At 43.4% G+C, this 17901-nt stretch overlaps 1 non-coding gene across 1 annotated transcript; it reads right to left on the bottom strand.

Annotated features, from left to right (window-relative positions):
* Positions 1-17748: 17748 nt before the first annotated feature.
* Positions 17749-17829, bottom strand: Trnaa-ugc (transfer RNA alanine (anticodon UGC)). The gene has a single exon. It is a non-coding gene; the product is annotated as a tRNA-Ala (tRNA).
* Between the last annotated feature and the right edge of the window lie 72 nt (positions 17830-17901).

Below are 17901 nucleotides of genomic sequence, written 5' to 3'. Positions count from 1 at the left end.
CTTATCAAGCATTGTTGCCTCCTCCTTTGTTTTTCCCCTACCATCCCTTCCTTCCCATCTCCACAACTACATTCTCTCCCCTCCCACCCCACCCTGCTTAAATTGTAAAGCTCGTTTTTTGACATAGCGTCTTGTACATCTCATGGTTGCAATGCGTCAACCTGTATCCTTATTTAACTAATTTGTTTTTTCCCTTCCACTCCCCAAGTCATACCAACATCAAATACAGTGAAAACAGGGGTTACATCATGGGGGAGGGACATACAACGCAACAAAAAAATCACATGGTATCTTATAAATACATTAGAAACAATAGCAAGAAAGAAAAAAACCACTGTGTCCTTATCTTGAGGTTCATTTCGCTTAACATCATCTTATCAGACCTTTTCTGATTGTCTCAGATATATACTAGTTATTGTAAATAAGGGACCTATGGGACCTATGTTTCTTTGAGCCTGGCTTACATCACTTAATATATTTTTTTCCAAGTCTTTCCATGTCCTAACAAATGGGACAATGTCATTTTTTCTGATGGAAGCATAGAATTCCATTGTGTATATATGCCACATTAGCAAGATCAATAGAAAGCCCACGGATTGGGAGAAGATCTTCACTAGTCATACAATGGACAAGGGTCTCATATCTAAAATATACCTGGAACTCTAAAAATTAAATACCCCAACAACAAATCTTCAAAGAAACCACTGCCCAATAAATAAGTGGGCTAAAGACTTACAGAGACACTTCTCTGAAAAGGAAAGAAGGATGGCCAATAGACACATGAAGAAATGCTCAACCTCCCTAGCCATAAAAGAAATGCAAATCAAAACAACATTGAGATACCACCTCACCCCAGTTAGAATGGCTATAATCAAGAACTCTAATAACAACAGATGCTGGAGAGGATGTGGACAGAAGGGAACCCTACTGCATTGTTGGTGGGAGTGTAAACTTGTTCAACCACTTTGGAAAGCAGTATGGAGGTTCCTCAAAAAACTCCACATAGAGCTCCCCTATGACCCAGCAATCCCACTTTTGGGCATTTACTCAAATGATCACACACAAGACCATACTAAAGCTACCAGCACAACTATGTTTATTGCAGCATTATTTACCATAGCTAAGACATGGAACCAACCCAGATGCCCCTCAGTAGATGAATGGATCAAGAATGTGGTATATAGATACAATGGAATTCTATGCCTCCATTAGAAAGAATGACATTGCCCCATTTGTTAGGAAATGGAAAGACTTGGAAAAAACTTATATGAAGTGAAGTAAGCCAGGCCTAAAGAAACATAGGTCCCATGGTTTCCCTTATTTACAATAGCTAGTATATGTCTGTGACAAGCAGTAGAGGTCAGATAAGATGACGTTAAGCGAAATGAACCCCAAGATAAGGATTCAAATGTGTTTGCTTTCTTGCTATTGTTTCTAATGTATTTATAAGGTACCACATGAATTTTTTGTTTCTTTGTATGTCCCTCCCTCACGGTATAGCTGTTTTCAACTGCATTTTCTTTACTGCTATCTTCCATCTGTGATTCAGTTACTGTGCTATGGCTTTTGTGTCCATGGGGGATGGTGGACAGCTACAGTAAGCCAGCCATGAAATCTGAACCATGTTCCACAAGGCATAATCTCAGATCTTAACAAGTGAAAATGTGAAATCAAAGCAAAACTGGGCAGGCTACTATGGTGGGCTAAATATGAGCAATCAGCTTGTTATCCAATTCCAGAAACTTCAGAGGCCAAATTGCTTTGTTAGTACTTCACAGGTAGCAGTAGTATATGTGAACACCAGGAATACTAACTCTCTTCACTAGTAGTCTAAAGAACATTAATTAGATAAGCATATTTGCAGCAGAAATCCCCAAGCAAATCAATGGTGTATTGTCTAATCATGCTAATCAAAGCCAAGCGGAAATATTTTGGGATCATTTGCAATTTGTGTTCTACCACCAAGTTTAGAAATAGAACTGCTTTTCTATAGATGTTCAGCCCTCACAATACATTGGCTCTCATTCAGTAGGATGATCCAACCCTTTCAACCCTTGCTGCCTGGCTAGGTATTGGTTTGGGCTGTCTTTGCCAAGGGCATGTACTCTACATAGTGGTCTGAGTCCCTTGCTCGATGCAGCAATGAACCCAATGCAGTGCCAAGCCAACCATGGAACTAAAGCTTTGATAGCAATGACAATTAATGTGTCTGTGTCTGGAGCAAATTAAAATTGTCTAAATTATTCAGGCATGGATTCCTAGGGTTTTGATGAACCGGGTTCAGGTTCCAGCACTTATTTGTTGTGTGTCTCAGTTGGAGTCCTGGCAAGAAACAGTGGACACTTTCTTTTTTAAATTTTTTTTTTTATTGTGAAAATACTGTATAGAGGGGTTACAATTACATGGGCAAGATAATGAGTACATTTCTTATCAAGCATTGTAGCCTCCTCCTTTGTTTCCCCTTCCCACCCCTTCCCATCCTCCCCCCACACTCTCACCCAATCCTCCCCGCGGGGGGCCTCCCCACCAAAGTTGTAAAGTTCGTTTTCGACATAATGACTTGTACATCTCATTGTTGCAATGGGAACAGTGGACACTTTCTAAAAAGGCAACACAAAGGGTTGAAAAAAGGTGTGCATGCATGCATATATGCGTGAATCCATGCATGTGTGTGTGTGTGTGTGTGTGTGTGTGTGTGTGTGTGTGTGTGTGTGTTTAAAGAAGACCAGCTAGGATGGTAGAGCACTCTGGGGCTGGCAACACCGGGGACAATACTGCCTCCTTAGGCATGTAAGGTAAAGGAAGTAATTGATTATCTGGAGTTGGAGAGACCCATGGCTATTGATAAGGACAGGCTACCTGGCAGATCCTGAGACTGTAATAAATGAACATATTCAACCACAACCCAACAGGGAAGGACCAGTGTGGGGAATCTCAATTTTTCTCTTCTTCCACCATTTTCTTGTCATTGCCTCTGATTGGCCCAATGCAGCTAGAAGCCAGAGAGTAATGTAGCCTGACAGAGTTCCTTGAATGCAGCTTCCTAGGGCTCAGAACAAGATAGAGAAGGCTAAAGAATGCATCTGGGGTGGAGCAGGAGGGTGCCAACGAATAGTATTCATTCCTAGCCACAGGGTTGTTAAATATGAGAACTTTAAGACATGATGTGCAATTGAACTTTCAAAATTGCTTAGCTGGCTTTTATTTGTTTGGATCAATTTGACAAGTCATGAGAGATGCAAGCCTAGAGCAGTGAGCAAACTCTAGCAGGCACTCAGGAGGCCAGTGGCCATGAAGGAGCCAAGCTTTTCATTGCTACTAACTCCACAGAAGTTTGAATTTGTTCTTGATTCATATTGAAGTTATCTTTTCTCTTTGCTGCAATTTATTCAGGTTTATGGAGCACATAAAGAGCTACAAAGGCAGACTTTTGATGTAGTTATGCAGCTATAAACTTATACAACTGTAATAATTGCATTTTAATGATTTCTTTATATTGCCATAATTGGTAGAGTTAATGATCACGTCAACTGGATGATGACAAGGATGCTTATTGTAGCCAATGCCCTTTCTCAGCTGCTTTCTGGAGAGTGTGGAAAGATAGATGTTCTTTGAGTTCCCCTTTATCTACAACTTATAGACCTCCAACTGGTAATCACTGAACACTCCTACTTCTCTTGAAAAAGGCTACCATTTGATACATACATTTAATTAGCCCCTATTTTGGGAGCCAAGTACTCACTTCTTTCTCTGGAAGGAGCTGGCTGGCATTCTACTCTTTGTCTTGCTACCACAGTTTCTCTGCACAGTAATTTTCCATTTCAGGCTTCATTACTGTAGAAAGAGCTGGGAAATGAAAGGGACCAGGGATGGTGTGTGCACGTGTGTCTTTTATTTAATCATGTCCCAAGTGCTGAGAAAAAAAGTCCCTTTGAGATCAGAGCTGGATGAAAGATCTTGATTTTAGCTGGAGGGGAAAGGGGAGCTAAAAATCAGCTTGCCTGAAAATTCTCATAAAATTTGCAAAATCCCGAAACTGAAAGTTCTGCAGTGTGGAGGCACTTACAGACAATGTAAACAGGGTCAATTAGGGCCTCTTGAAATTCTACGGGGGTAGGGGAAACTATCAGTCAAGCTAGTGTTGGGCTCAGGGGTGGAGGGAACTGACCCTCAAAGTAGAGAATGCTTTGGGCAAGACTAGAAAATAGTCCTCTCCCACCCCTCCCACCTTTCCTATCTACTCTGACACATAGGAAGAGAGGAAGCCAGTTAGCCCCTCTCCCCTATCTTATCTTAGTTTGACAATGCTGAAATTCTGGACAGCTCCCAGAGACCTGTCAATTGGATTATTGATGATTAGTGATGGCTGTGAGAAGGGTGGGATGTAAGTAAGAGGGGGAAGGTATAAAAGAAGCTGTGAAGAGCAACTGTGTGTGTGTGTGTGTGTGTGTGTGTGTGTGTGTGTGTGTGTGTGTGTGTGTGTGTGTGTGTGTGTGTGTGTGTGTACTCTGAGCAGAGCATAATCAAAGCTGGTTGGTGCTCAATAAGTGACTATTGATTTACTTGATCATTTAAATTGGTTCTGCGATGCATTGCATGAGTCAGTGCCAGCAGACTTCCCAATTTCCTTATGCTTTGTTGAGGCTCAAATGAAAAGGAGGTTTATACTCTGAACACTTACCAACCCATGGTGAAGAGAGGAAATAGAGCACAGGCACAGTGTCAAGGTGGGCCAGAATGGTATAAATCCAGAAAGATTCTATAAACTGATTTGTCCTCTTGAAAATGCCTAGAAGTTGGCTACAAACTTGTCTTGGATAAAATAGGAATCTCTGCCATCCCAAGAGCTATCAACACAAAGAACCTCCTAGAGATATGAAGAGATAAAAAATTCTCTGGGTTAAGTTTACTTTTGACCCTTAACTTCTTATTTGCCTAAGAGGATGAAGCGTAGACTCTATCTGATTTGTTCTTAAGAGTGTAACCTCAAAGACTTGAAAAAAATTATATTAGGTGAAGTAAGCCAGGCCCAGAGAAACATAGGTCCCATGGTTTCCCTTAATTGCAATAACTAGTATATGTCTGGGACAAGCAGAAAGGCTCAGATAAGATGATGTTAAGTAAAATGAACCCCAAGATAGGGACACAAGTGGTTTTTTCTTCCTTCCTTCTGACTCTTCCTCCTCCTCCTCTTCCTCCTCCTCTTCCCTCTCCTCTTATCATTCTCTATCTTTCTCCTTTTCCCTCATTCTTCTCTTCCTTTCTTTTTCCTCTATGTTTTCATGTGCCTCTTCCTCACTCTGGTGTCACTATGCAACTCAGATTGGCCTTAAACCTTTTCTTCCTTGTTTCTAACATATTTATAAGGAACCATGTGATATTTTTGTTGCTTTGTATGTCCCTCCCCCATGGTATAACCCCTCTTTTCACTGTATTTGATGTTGGTATAATTTGGGGAGGGGAAGGGAAAAAGCAAAATGTTTAAATAAGGATACAGATTGACCTACTGCAACAATAAGAAGTACAAGATGCTATGTCAAAAAATGAACTTTACAATTTGAGAGTGGGTGGGGGGGGAGTGGGAGTGTAGTTGAGAAGGTGGGAAGCAAGGGATGGTAGGGGAAAAACAAAGGAGGAGGCAACAATGCTGGATAAGAAATGTACTCATTACCTTGCTCATGTGATTGTAACCCCTCTGTACAGTATTTTCACAATAAAAACCTTATTTTTTAAAACAAGAGTGTAACCTCAGGGTCTTCAGGAAGTATCTCTCTTCCACATGCTGGGATTCTTTGCTCTTTCTGAAATGACAGCTAAAGGCATTAGGACCAATGTCCAACCTCAGAAAGTTAGCATTCTAAAGGAAATTGAGAGTCCAGCAGACTTCACAATTGCTTGGCATGGCAGGACCAATCCGCAGTTTTATTCATGACAACAAGGTAACATTAACATCACTGGAAGAAGAAGGGATGATATAGGGAAGTAGAAGGAATGAACAAAATTTGGAACACTGATCTTTGGAGGAAATCTTAGATGAGTAGTTTTTCTTGGGAATAAGAAGGGTCCAAGTAGGTAACAAACACAAAGATATACTCTATCTACTTTGGAGCTTTCATCAATGAAGATATGGTTGGTGATAGAAAAAAATTAATTCTAGTTCCCTTCCAGTCCTCCCTCCCTCCCTCCCTCCCTTCCCTCCCTTCCTTCCCTCCCTCCCTCCTTCCTTCCTTCCTTCCTTCCTTCCTTCCTTCCTTCCTTCCTTCCTTCCTTCCTTCCTTCCTTCCTTCTGCCTCTTCCTCCTCCTCCTTCTCCTCTCCCTCCTCCTCCTTCTCCTCTCCCTCCTCCTCCTTCTCCTCTCCCCTCTCCTCTTCTTATCATTATCTTTCTCCTTTTCCCTCATTCTTCTTTTCCTTTTTCCTCTATGTTTTCATGTGCATCTTCCTCACTCTGGTGTCACTATGCAGCTCAGATTGGCCTTAAACTCAGTATCCTCATGCCTCAGTCTTTTGGTATGGTGTGCACCATCATGTTCATCTTTCTCTGTGACAGTTGTTATGACTCCTTGCATTGTGGTCTGTCAATAGGCAGACCCATCTGAGATGATAGGACAAGGTGATCTTGGATTACCGTGCAACTAATGAGTTTTTGTTTCGATCCATATGGGAAACAGAGTAATTGGAAAAACAAATGGCAGTGTGGCACTGAGCTTTAATGGTTTTACATTTGCTTTTAAAATAATGCACAATGCTCTTATATGCCAGCGTCAGTGGCTAAGATGGAAACATCTCTTTTATTGAACATCTTTCAGCCTAGCCCTGCTCACCAGGGGAATGAACAAAGTGGCTTTGGAAGGGCTAGGTCTTTGAGATGTTAATTATTCAAGGCAATATACTCAGAAAAAGGATGTGAGATTCTGAGAATGTAATTGTTGAATATCCCAAAGAACCCCACAGACAGCATTTGTCTGGCCGACCAGCTCCTTCCCAGCTCGAGACTGTAGTTATTTGGCATCTTTTCCAAATGCACATGACTAGGAATCAATGGTGATGGAGTTCCTTCCATTCCATTCTATCTCCTCCATTTTGCAGAGACTCAGGCATAATAAATGCAATGGAAATGTCAGCCAGATGAAAATTGAGACTATTTGCCACTAACACTCCCCTCCCCTGCTAATAGAGGAAGAGATCTAGGAGAGAGAAGCAGTGAGTGGCTTAATTAAGATGCAACAAGGAATAGTTACCTCTGCTTCTGAGCTTTTCCAATGGCTAGGTTTTCTCTTGGCTCAACTTAATGGGAGTTCATCCATTTAAAACTCTGGTCATAGTTCTCTTTGAACTTACTCCTTTATTTTCACGAAAGCACAAGATTCTCACTAAATCATTAAGATCCATCCATCCTTTCATTCACCCAATCACGCTGCCATCCATCTATTTAATCACCAATCTTTCCATCTGTCCATCTAATAAATATTGAGCACTTACTCAGAAAATCATTGTGTCAGGTGCTGATGGGCCCCTGGGAATGACTGGGATGTAGTCTATTAGTCAGAGTGCAAACTGGAAGACAGAGCCCACTTTAAGTATTTATAAGAAGAAATATACCATAAGAACCTAGTGACAGAAAATGGGATAGTAGGTGGTAGATAGCATGGTAACACAAACTTAGGAATGTGTAAAAGGTACTACCACCCCTTGGCTAGGAAGACAAAAGGAGGGTGAGATGGTACTAGCATCAGAGCGCGTTACTGATCAGAGCTGAGCCAGAAGCATATGGTTATGTGTGGTGGGAACTTGCCTAGTTGGAATGGGAACCTGAGCAAAAGGAGTGCCTAACTGCCACAAATATGCTACATAAAGCAAAGAAGAAGGTTACATATCCTAATTTCTCCTCTCTCCTTCCCTTCATTCACCTGACAATTCTTCCCACCGGTTGAACCAAGCATGAAATCTGGGAGATACAAAACATGTCCTAGGGGCCAATCTCCCTTGTCTTCACGATAGTGCAGAATGGAGCATGGGAAGAGTGAGGGATGTAGCTGGGCGCTGGTGGCTCACGCCTGTCATCCTAGCTACTCAGGAGGCTGAGATCTGAGGATCACAGTTCAAAGCCAGCCCAGGCAGGAAAGTCTATGAGACTCCTATCTCCAATAAACCACCAGAAAACCGGAAGTGGCCACTGTGGCTCAAGCAGTAGAGCGCTCGCCTTGAGCTGAAGAGCACAGGGACAGCACCCAAGCCCAGAGTTCAAGCCCATAACTGACCAAAAAAAAAAAAAAAAGAGTGAGGGTTGAATCTGAAGAACAACAGACTAGTGCTAGCATGACTCTAGTATGACAGGTGGGTAAAACCAGCCCAGAATCGAGTTCACTCAACCTTTCTGATTTTAGAACAGCTTCAGGAAGGAAATTGGAAATTTGCAAAATTATTCTAATGATCCTTTGGGGAATCAAATGCAAGTCTTGTATTCCTTCCTTTTTAGAATTCCAGTAAAACATCTTTAATGCTTCCTCAGATAGTATTATAGGATAGAGATGTTTGGGTCTTATGGAAGGTCCAGTTACGATTAGGGACAATCGAGTTTTGGTGTAAATATACCCCCTTCGTGCTTTTTTAAAAAAACCAGATGCCTAGTGTTTAGTAAGAGATTGTCTCTGGTGCCTGAGCATCAATCACCACTCCAGGCTCCAGGCATTCCATACTACAACCAAACCAAATCATTCATAGCCGTCTTCATCTTGTCTTGGCTGAAGCTCAGTTTCCTCAGTCTGAGGAGTTCTCCTTCCTCTTTTCTCTTTGGAGAATTCTTATTCACCTTTGCTAACTAGTCCCAATATCACATTTTCTGGACAGATACCTTCTGTCCATCACTTTCTACATCTTTATTATTGCATGTAGCATGGTGTATATCAGTGGTTCTATTAGTGTGTCTCCATCAGTTTTCATTAGTCAAGAATACCTGGGGCACCAGGCACACTATGTATTCAGACACAAATGTAGCACAATGTCTAGCACAAAATAATCAATAAATATTAATCAAGGGATTGCATGTGCTACCATTTGTATGCACCCCAAGTATATAGATGGATAAAAAACACATCCTGTCAGATAGATAAATAAAACATTTATTCTTTCCTTCCCCAGGGGGCTGGTTAGCAGTTATTAAGGAAGATGGAGTGGTCTACCAAGGGAATCTCCAAGCCTGGCTTTCTCATATATGAGGCCCTAGAACTATCCCTCTGGGAAGACATTCCCAGGGGACTGAGTCTGAGGGCTGTGAGCAGCTACTCTTGTCTTCCTTTTGATGTTTTATAGATGTGGCTTTCTCAGCTCAGCCCAGCCTCGCACTACCAGGCAGCGCTTTCTTCTATCTTGAACAGCTCAGACAGCTTGGAAGGCTTGATCATTTGATGGAAGTTTTACATGTAGAAAACAAGATTTTTTTTCTCCTTCCTGTTCCATATTTTAACTTTCTTCTTTTCTGCCACGTGAGAGACCCTTTGTACCTGGCCTTGCTGAAATCTTGGGGGTGTAGGTGAAACAGCACTATCTTGTCTTTTTCAGGGCATCTGTTCCCTTTCGGAGTCCAAACACTTTGAATCTTTGGCCAAATCTGTCTACAAGGGCTGTCATGGCTGAGGGAGAGAGGGTCTGGGTAGGAATCTCCCTCTGTTATTCAGGCACAGTGTTAATGCAAACAACTAACACTTTCCTTTGTAGAATTCCAATAAAACATCTTTAATGCTTCCTCAGATGGCCTTATAGGATAGAGATGTTGGTATTATCCCTTTTATAGTGGGTAAAATGAGGCATTTCAGTGCTTTACCAAATATGGGAGTAATGAGGGACCCCTCTCTTACCTTAGTTGTTCATGGGGGCAAAGTGGAGTCCTGTATTTTCCCCCATAGTCCCTTCTCCAAACCACTTCTCTGCTGGTAGAAGCTCAGATAGTCATTGACCAGTAGCCGGGTTATCTGAATCCTGGCCTTGGCTACGGTGTCTTTGGGCCAATCACTTTATCTGTGCATGGTGCATAGTAAATACATATTGTCTATGATGGGGCTCATTTTTATGTACCAGCTTACCCCCTCCCACATGTTCTATACCTTGCCCTCAGCTGGGCCTGGCTTACAGCTGCTATTGACCGTTTTCTGAGTAAGATCCCCAGGGCTCCCTCCACTGCCTTGAGTCCCAGCCCCTCCTCCCTTTAGTGCCCAGGTGCAGGGTGATACCCTGGGAAGGAGCTGAAGGGGTGGAAGTCTCAGGGGTGAAGGACTGCAGGCTCTGGGAACACTGCTGAGCAAGGAGAAATGGCTGGACTATTCAAAAGGAAGGAGAGGCCAGGATCCTTCTTCTAAACATTTTGGGGAAGTAGTGAAGATATAAACACTGGTATGTAGTTGACTTGGAATTAGACAAAGGAAGAAAGGCTCAGCTGAGAAGTATGGCAGAGGAGAATTCTAGTGAACGGAGTGAAGGGAGATAGGCCAGATACAATCTTTCTGTGTGAGGCAGCTGGCCACCTCTCTCTATGCCCTTCCCCATCCCTTGTGGGAGTAGACTCAGTCTTTTACTATCTTTGAGCCCGTTCTGCTCCTGATGTTCTGAACCGCTCTTGTTTCTGTTCTGGTAGGAGCTACCACACTCTTTCATGTTCCCCAAGAAACTTGCTCTGCAGATCTGGCTTCTGACGGAATCCCAGGTTCTGGGCTCTTAACTTCCCTTGAAGGGCTTCAAAGTATTCCTGGTTAATCTCCCTTAAAGCAATTTCCTGACTAGGTCCCCTACACTCAAGGTGAGGGCTCAGTTCTCTCTGCCACATCCCCTGTGCCTTGTGCAATTTCCCTTCTTTGCCTTTATTCTTGGGTGTAGTTAGAGCTGAGCTGTACTGTGAGCAGAGCTGGCCTTCATTGCTGTCTAGGAAGATTGGATCTCACTGCTTGTGGACATTTGTAGGCCATGTGATGAATGGGTGTATGTAAATGCTGGTGGTGAGTGCCTGGCAGGTAGTGTGGGAAGGGGAGAGAAGGCTCCTTGCCTGCACTGAGATTTTGTTTTGGAAGTTTCTGCAGTGAGAGATGCTCCTCCTTTTCCATCCCAATTCTTGGCTTCCCTTTCTCACTGTCACTTCCTCTTCTACTTAAAGCAAAGACTTGATTGTTCTTAAAAAAGCATTTGTCTTCAGTGCCACTTGTAGCTAGAGGAGCTGTGCTTCTTATATCTCTAGAGTATAGCCTTGTAGGTATTCCCAGTGTTGGTGAGGCAGAGTGTTCCTTGACCTGTACCTTGACCTGGACCCCAGGCAGGGTCAAGAGAAGTGACAGAGTTGAGCCAGACTAGGCTACAGCTTCACATTTGCAAGATGAGGGATCGTATTCTAGGGAACACTTTACTGATCCTTAGGGAATGTCTGAAGACAGAAGTTTCAGGTTTGGGGCTCCATTTTCACTGGCTATAGCATGTGGTGGAGGTCACAGACTGGCACATTCACATGACAGCATCCACAGTTCTATGTCCCATTGCTCAGTTACACCAGCATCCATGCGGCTGTCTATACTACCTCTTGTCTTTTTATGAAGTAACTTTTTAAAAAAAAATCTGGCATGTATGTTCAGCAAGTGGATTTGAACTCACCTGCTGGTCAACACCATTCTAGAAAGACTGCAGATTCTAAATCTACTTCTGAACTATTTGTCTTCTTCATTCTGCTCTCAGGTTGTTCTGATCTAACCAGACCCAAAGCTCATAGAAAACCCCAATTCTTCCTATGCTGACATAAAATTTAAGGCTATTTCAGGATGAATCTTGTTGGATTTTCCAGGAATTCTAGGCCCACAAAGGAAGACAAATTACAGTGTGACAAGAGGATAGATTTCCTTGGGTTCAAACTCTCTTAGGTCTGGGTTAGTTCAGAGTTTGAGCCATATCTTGAATGACAGTGTGGTGGGGTATATTCTAGCTAGGGCCCATCCACAGGAAGGGTCAGGCCTAGGGGAAATAGCCCCTATGAGTATGCACGTGAATGGCAGGAGCAATGGTCCAGGCTTGGGTGAGGGTGTGAGCTAGGGAGGAGGTAGGTCTGATGGGAGGCACTCCAACAGTTGGGTTTTGGCAGAGAGATGAAAGGAATCCAACTTAGTTTCTGAAGACAAGACAAGTATGCAGTTGTCATCAGATACATTTCCTCCACATTGTTCACTACAGCATTTGTTTACAGCATTCCATCACACCAAAAGCCATTACCACATGACTTGATTGTATACATGTTGCCAAAAATCATTCTCCAGCTTTTAATTGTTAATGTAAATGGGCAATATGGACCAGGACTCCAAAAATAACTATAAATAGATACACAAATTGAATCAGAACTCTATACTCTTGGAAGTTCTAAATTCTTACTTAATTTCATGCATATCGAAAAGTTACAAGAATGTCACTTTGTAACAATTTGCCAATTGCTGTCATTTTTGGCCCATTTGTCTTCTTATACTCAGGTACTCTTAAAAGCCAAGAACAAGCCTGTGCATGGCTGTGATATTGCTACTGAGGGAAGATGACAGTGAGGCACAGATTGTGGTTACAACTCAGTCCAGTCTGTGAGATTCCATTTCTAAAGTAACTAGCAAAACAGCAGCATCAGAAACAATGGTAGAATGACAACTGAACAAGCCAGCCAAGCAAATGCAAGGCCCTCAGTTAAAAGTCTGATCTTCAGCACCCTCGCCATTAGACCCAGGTTCAGAGAAGTGGTTTAGGCTTGAGAGCACAATCAACCTAGGCAAGGTAGGTCGCTAAAGGGAAGAGGCAGAGCTGGCCCACAGAATAGCAGAGAACATGTGAACCTGGCTAATAAAGAAACATGCTGGAGGGATAAGACTTCTTAGGGACAGTTTGCCAACTCCTGCCTCTATAATTCTGAGTAAATTACTGACCTTTTTTTGAGCCACCATTTCCTCACTGGTATGTAAAGAAATAGCTTTTCTGTCCAGGTTTGTGAGGATGGAATAAGCTGATGTGTATAAAGAGTCTCACAGCAATAGGGACACAGTGTTCAGTTATTGGTAGGGATTAGTGATGGTGCTGAGAATACTTTTAAAAAAGAATATGTCCTTAAGGATGGAGCCAGAGGCCTGAGCTAGCTTGACACCACAGGTGGGGCTAGCTGGTGGAGCCTGCTGTGTGGGAGGATGCCCACAGACCGCTGGAGTCCAAGCAAGATTCATGCTTCTCCAGGCAATGTGGGGTGACTGCTGGTATTGGGAAGAGTGTGAGATGCTTGGTCTGCTTGAGGAAATCACACTGGCCACACTCCAGAGGTTGGAGATCTTGGGTAAGGAAAGATTAGAACTGACAGCCATTCAATGCCGCTCCCTTGGCTTGAGAAAGGGTGAATGGAATATTTGAGAGACTGGAAGTCCTTCTGCATGGGTAAGTTCGAAGAACAGAAAGTGTCTTGCTTCTCTGAGGATTCCAAACAGACTTTGCTAAAATGTAATTAAGTTCCAAGTCCCTAGAAATCAATCATGCTCCCAGGAACTAATACCTTGGCTTGTTGATTAGAAGTGAGGGGAGCCAGGGGGCAATTACTCTTTGATGAAGGAAATTCTGAGCTCACAGATTCAGGTGCTTGGAAGCTAGGGCCAGTGAACTGGGGTTTGGGGTAGGGGGAGTGAAGCAGCCCCTGGGAACTGTCACTAATTATACTTGACCTGTTTCTTTGGGCTGAAGGTCTCCATTGGCCACAAAGTTCACTTCCTGATCTATACTTGAGTCTCAGGGGGCTTTTCTTGATTTAGGAGGAAAAGGGAGTAGAAACAATTACTGGAACCCAGAGCTTACTGAGACTATCAGTTATTGTTTGGTCCATTCCCTCCCTGCCAAGCCAGACTGGGGGGGAGGTAAGAGCCTTCCTATTAGCCATTCTTGCTGACAGGGGCTCCTGGGAATCTGGTCCTGCTTGAGGCATGGTACTGGCTTCCAGGCCTTGGCCATCTTTCCTCTGGAGGGAGGGTAACACTGGACAGATACAGGAATCCTGGCATCAAGCTAGACCTGGACAAAAGCAAATTGTGGGGGAAAAAAAGCAAATTGTGGCAGAAAGTGAGTGATTGGTGGATCTAGAGGAAAGATATTTAGGCATTCCCTTAGTCTATTATTTTGTAGAGTTCCTTGTTTCTAACCAGCCACATGAGTTAAGATCAACTGTAGAACAACGGTGGAACAGGGAAACCTCAGCCCTCCTTCTTTCCAATTCTCTGCTGCATGAGAGCATAGCCTAGTAGTTGGGAGCCAGGCTATGTGCAGAGAGCAATGGGGGAGGTGGAGTACAGAGGGGATGGGATGGAGGGCTGACTACTGGGTAAAGACTCGGAAGCTTCAGTCTGCTGAACCATGTGATTCTGGCTGTGCAGCTGATGGTCTGCGAGGGTGGAGAGGAAGTGGGGGAATTTATCCTTTGAATACCGATTAGCCTAGCAAGAGATTTGTCCCAACTGGATGAACTAGGACCAGATTGAGCTGACTCAGCGACACCCTCTCCAGCTGGTCCTGCCAAGGAGGGTAAGAATTCGGGACAAGATGACGACAGTATCAAGCACTCTTCAGAAGTAGTGCCACCATGTTCTTTTCCCTTGAAGTTTTGAGCAGCTCCATGTGGGCTTCAGACCCAAAGCCCCCATGTCGAGTCAGTGTCAAGTCACAGGTGGCTGGACAACCCAGAGCAGAAAAAGGCACAGGATTGGAGGTGGCTGCTGAATAGCCCTTGGGCCTTTTTCTCTTAGGCTGGGGAGTTGGGAGGGAATGGAAGGGGACTGGATGTCATACATTAAAGAAGATATAAAAGAAGATACTTCAAAGCCCTTTCTATAAAACAATGTAAAAGGAAAACTATTATAGCTTCCTGCATGGATATCATCTTCAAGCCTGGCCTCCTGGATGGACCCTTGTCTTTTCCTTGAGCAAGTTAACCCCACGTCATCTGGCAGGACATAGAAGGCCATAGCTTCCTCTTCTGGAAGTTCTCCTTCTAGGGTGTCCAACAGAACTTTGGGCTAGAAAGTCTTCCTTTTACATTTGAAGGAGCTGAGCTTGCCCAGGAAAAGCCACTGACCATAGAAAGTGGCTTATAGCATGCGCTTAGGAGTCACCAGAAGTTGAGTTTGAGTCCCAGATACCCCCACTTAGCTGGGTGACTTAAGGGGGTGTTTTTATTGGAGACATGTCCTGGTCTATAACATAGAAAATCATGCCTCCCTCAAAAAGCTCTTGGTGAGGATTAGCTGAGATCCGTTAGCACAGTACCTGGCTCATAATATGTGTTAAGTTACTACTACTACTACTACTACTACTACTACTACTACTACTACTACTACTACTACTTTTTTTTGTCGGTCGTGGGGCTTGAACTCTGGGCCTGGGTGCTGTCCCTCAGCTCTTCAGCTCAAGTTGAGCGCTCTACCACTTGAGCTACAGCGCCACTTCCGGTTTTCTGGTGGTTTTTATTAGAGATAGGAGTCCCACGGTCTTTCCTGCCCGGGCTGGCTTTGAACCGCGATCCTCAGATCTCAGCCTCCTGAGTAGCTAGGATTACAGGCGTGAGCCACCAGCGCCCGGCTACTACTACTACTTTTTAACAGTTCAGTAATTTATTTTAAGAGTTGAATTGTGATATTTGTACCTGTTGTCCAACCTGTTTCCATCTTTGCTTGGGTAATAAGTTCTGATGTTATGTGGCCTAATTGTATAAATATAGTTATAAACAGTGCACAGTACATCTCAAAAAAGCTAAAAGACTTTGAATGTATTCACCACAAAGAAATGATCAAAGTTTTAAGGTGATAGATATGGTTTGGTTATTACTAGTTATGTCAATCAAGTCAGGTGCCAGTGGCTCATGCCTATAATCCTAGCTAATCAGGAAGCTGAGATCTGAGGGTCATGGTTTGAAGCAAGCCTGGACAAGAAAAGTCAGTGAGACTCATCTCCAATTAGTCACCAAAAAGCCTGAAGTGGAGCTGTGGCTCAAGTTGTAGTGTTAGCCTTGAACAAAAAAATCTCAGAGATAGCACCCAGGCTCTGAGTTCAAGACCCAGAACCAGCACACACACAAACACACACATAGACACACACACACACACACACACACACACACACACACACACACACACACACACACACACATACACACACACGTTTGTATCTCAAAAATAAAATTTTAACCTAATTTTTATCATATCAGCAATATAGCAAAAACATAAATTCACCCAAAATGAACATTCATAGATTATTAACAGTGTCCCCAAACAAGATATTATCCAAATGTTCATTATATGTATCCTATACAATATAGACACTCAATAGTTGCCTGACTGACCTCCTACTTTGCTGCTACTTATTGATAGAGTAATAAAATCATACTATTATTGCAATCAAGTTCTTGACAGAGATGAATCTTGAGTAGAATCCAGGTCACCTTACCCGGGGATATTCCCATGAAACTTCACCTGACTATTCTAGGTTCTTCAGAGGCAGAGGGATAGATGACTCGAAAGAACTTTGGACCTTTGGGCCTCAGAGCAATTCTCTTAGTGTTTCTGTGGATGACCCTACTGTAATAGTTAAATCCTGCCTCCTTCCGCTTCCCACTTCTTGGACCTGCATTTGATGGGCAGAAGGTCTTTGACCTGGGCTTTCACAGGTGGCTTCTCCTCTAAAGAGCAGAGGCCTGGAACCCATCTTTCCCTCGGCTCTTCGTGGGCCTCTTTCTTGACCTGGTGTTGCTATTGAGCCATGGAGAGCTATTTGCTTTTTCTGGCCACACTGCTAATGGCCAATTTTCCATGAATCATAATCACCTTACTCTATTAGGCAGGATAATTAAGACTGGATGTTAGGCCTGTTTGCTCAATACTGGGAATTGGCAGCTGTTCTGGACTCTCCATACCTGTCCACACCTGCAGCTTTCAATACCACCATGAAATCTGGTATCATTCCCCCTTCAGAAAGCTTAGCAAACTTGCTACTGCCTCTGAGGTCCTTCAGTGAATTGCATAAGATAGAATGGAGCACAGAGTTTTGTAGACTAGCTACCCAGCTTGTTGAGAACAGACTTCATTAATATTTCCTGGAAATATTTTACATCTCCCAAGTCCTATCTGTGTGCCAAACCCTGGGCTAAACACATTTCTTAGATGACCCCATTTTCTCCTCTCAACATCCTTACAATATTACTAGCATTATTTTCTTTTGTATGTGTGTGAGGGGGTACTGGGGGGGGTAGTTCAAGGGCCTTACACTGTCATTTGTCATTCAAGGCTGGCACTCTCACTTGAGTTATACCCCCACTTTTGGCTTTCTGCTGGTTACTTGAATATAAGAATCTCATGGACTTTTCTTCCCAGGTGAGCTTCGAATTGGGATCCTCAGATCTCAGCCTCCTAAGTGGCTAGGATTGCAGACATGAGCCACCGAGAGTCTAGTGGAATTACTTATTTTTCTCAGTTTACAGACAAGAAAACAGGCTGTAAGAGTTAAATAACCTGCCTAAAGATACACCTAGAAGGAGACACAGCTGGGATTTAAGTGGAACAGCCTGACTGCATAGCCTAGACTTTTAATCATTTCTTTTTTTGCGGGGGGGGGGGCGCGGTCGTGGGGCCTGAACTCTTGGCCTGGGCGCTGTCCCTCAGCTCTTCAGCTCAAGGCTAGCACTCTACTGCTTGAGCCACAGCGCCACTTCTGGCTTTTTTCTTTCTGCTTATGTGGTGCTGAGGAATCGAACCCAGGGCCTCTTGCATGCAAGGCAAGCGCTCTACCACTGAGCCACCTTCCTAGCCCTTTTAATCATTTCTTCTTGATATATAGGTATAAAGCACCAATGTCAACAGTTTTTCTTCTTTCTCCTTTC

The sequence above is a fragment of the Dipodomys merriami genome, unplaced genomic scaffold (genome assembly GCF_024711535.1).
Source record: "Dipodomys merriami isolate MVZ:Mamm:240054 unplaced genomic scaffold, mDipMer1.0.p SCAF_7, whole genome shotgun sequence".
NCBI lineage: Eukaryota > Metazoa > Chordata > Mammalia > Rodentia > Heteromyidae > Dipodomys > Dipodomys merriami.
The sequence above is the reverse complement of the archived record's forward strand: the minus strand, read 5'-3'. Positions and strand labels throughout refer to the sequence as shown.